The sequence below is a fragment of the Mycetomoellerius zeteki genome, unplaced genomic scaffold, assembly GCF_001594055.1.
Source record: "Mycetomoellerius zeteki isolate Tzet28-1 unplaced genomic scaffold, Tzet1.0 scaffold154, whole genome shotgun sequence".
Taxonomy (NCBI): domain Eukaryota; kingdom Metazoa; phylum Arthropoda; class Insecta; order Hymenoptera; family Formicidae; genus Mycetomoellerius; species Mycetomoellerius zeteki.
Window position 1 is genome coordinate 329,996 of NW_017256489.1, and position 2,778 is coordinate 332,773.

Below are 2,778 nucleotides of genomic sequence, written 5' to 3' on the forward strand. Positions count from 1 at the left end.
AATGACTGGCAATGACTGGGAAGTGGGGAAGCAGTGATGCAAACCAAAGTAGAGATGGGCGATTCGAATCGATCTTTTGAAAAATCGATCTTTTTGGTCTCGATTTTCGGTTTTTTGGATCGATTTTCGTGTCTCGGTTATGTCTGGTTTATGCTTCACCCTTATGGCCCGTCTACAATACACGTAGTAAGCTTGGTTCAAGAAGTTAGGGTGAAGTCCCATCAGGCATGTTTGCCGCGTATCGCGTAAGCGCATAACCAATCGATAATCAGTAAAACGCGAAACTATAACAGCAGATCGCTTCTGATTGGTTACGCGGTTATGCGATACGCGATAAATACACCTCATGGGACTCCACCCTAAAGCCTTGTGTCCACGATGCTAGAAATTGGTCCGAGATCTCGGAGAGAGAAAGAATTAACCAATCACATTTAAACAATTTAGTCACATGATCAATGCGATTGGTCAATTCTTTCTTCATCCGAGATCTCGGACGGATTTCTAGCATCGTGGACACTGGGCTTAAGAGTAAAGGAGCCTACAGACCAGAGCGGCGTAGCGGTGAGCGGCGAGCGGTAGCCCAATAAAAGCCATGCTTCACTAATGATGTCACGCAAAAGCGTGGCTCTCATTGGGCTACCGCTCGTCGCTCACCGCTGCGCCGCTCTGGTCTGTAAGCTCCTTAAGAAATTGACCAATCACAATCGAATGTGAGAAGAATAATCGACTGTGATTGGCCAATTTTTTACTCTTAAGCCCATGGCACATACAAAAACGTAAGGCCGTAACACGTAGCAGTAAAGAAATCGTTATGCGTCGTCTACAATGGCAGTATCAGTAATGGATGAGGCTGTAAGAGTAAGAAATTGACCAATCACAGTTGAATGTAAGAAGGATAATCGATTGTGATTGGTCAATTTTTTACTCTTACAGCCTCATTCAATTGATACTGCCATTGTAGAACACGCATTAGATTAGATTCGCTACTGGCCTTACAGTCTCTATCGTGATTGGCCAATTCGCTTACTGATTATGTCTTACGGCCTTACGTTTTTGTATGTGTCATGAGCTTTACTTCTTAAACCAAGCTTATTCGCATATTAAGCTGGTTCTACATTGATCGCATCGCAGCGTCGCAAGCGTGTCGCAAGCGTTGCAGTCCAATCAGAGTCGAGCTAGCTTGACGTTGATTGAACCGCAACGCTTGCAACGCTGCGATGCGATTAATGTAGAACCAGTTTTAAGCTAGCTCGACTCTGATTGGATCATAACGCTTGCGACACGCTTGCGACATTGCGATGCGACTAATATAGAACCAGGATAGCGATCATGTAACTTTTTCGCTAGAACGGAAATGTGAAAAATGAAAATTTTTTGTATGAATGTGTGTATATGTACGAACATATATAGGGTGTCCCAAAAAGGTCGGGACACCTAAATATCTCGGGAAATATAAGTTTTACAGAAAGTGCGTGTAAACGTAGTCATATGCCCGTATTCATAGTAAGGCCTTATATTTAGTCCGGATCTACAATAAGCGTTTTAAGCCTTAAGTTGTAAGAATTTGACCAATTACAGTCGAATTCGAGGGGAATAATCGACTATGATTCGTCCATTTCTTATGGCTTAAGGCTTAAAACTCTATTGTAGATCCGGGGTTAATGGCCGCAGCACAGACTCTTGCATAACACATAGTGCATAAGGGAATCGACCAATCGAAATTCTTCTTTTCCATGGAATGAAAGGGGAGGAAAGGAAAGATTCTGATTAGTTGATTCGCTTATGCACTATGCGTTATGCATTATGCAAGAGTCTGTGCTGCGGCCTTAAGGCTTCCTTAAATTTATCTTCAGATACTCAACGAATTATTTCATTGGCTACTGAGCATCTAAAGATAAATTTAAGGAAGCCTTAAGTATAAGGTCTGACTATGAATACGGGCAATACGTTCGTCAAAAGTCAAGAAATCCAATCTACAAAACTCTACAAACCTTATTCGGTTAAAAAACAACTTATTCTTCGCACAAAATCTCATAATTCTGGCAATTCCGTACCATTCCGTACATTGCATGCGCATAAAATAAAAACTTGGGGATAAAAATCGGCGAAACAAACGTAAAATAGGTTAAACCAATCACGAGTGCTCCGCCAATTCCGCATTGCGCATATGTTCCGTACCATGGGACCGCGCCATCAGTTTAAACGTCAAGTTTAATTCAAAAAAAAGTTAATCTTAAATCTAGTATGTATGCTAATTTATAAAAGTAAAAAATAATGAAATATAAAGAAATTAATTAAATAATTCTTTATTGGATTTTGTAGCTTGTGTCTGTTCTAAACATTTTCGTTCTACACAATTCAAAGATTGATCCCCCGTTAGAAATTATTCAAGATGGCGAGATTGAGTCAAGGCCATGGCACACATCTTCCGTATAACCAAGAAGACTAGAGACCAAGAGAGTCAACTCGCGTGGTGGGGGTGAGTCAAAAAACGTCCGCGGCTATTCACACGATGTGCAGCGGCACTGCGCATTGTGTGAAAGTTCGATATAAGAGCGACAAAGTGACGATTATAGAACGATAGAGCGACGACTATATAGAGCGACAGAGAGGACTAATGAAGCGCAAGAGTGGGGGAAGTTATCCGTCGCCACTTTTTGCCTCACCCCCACTACCGCTATTGGCACGAGTTGACTCTCCTGGTTCTAGTCTTCTTGCGTATAACACAAGAAGACTAGAACCAGGAGAGTCAACTCGTGCCAATAGCGGTAGTGGGGG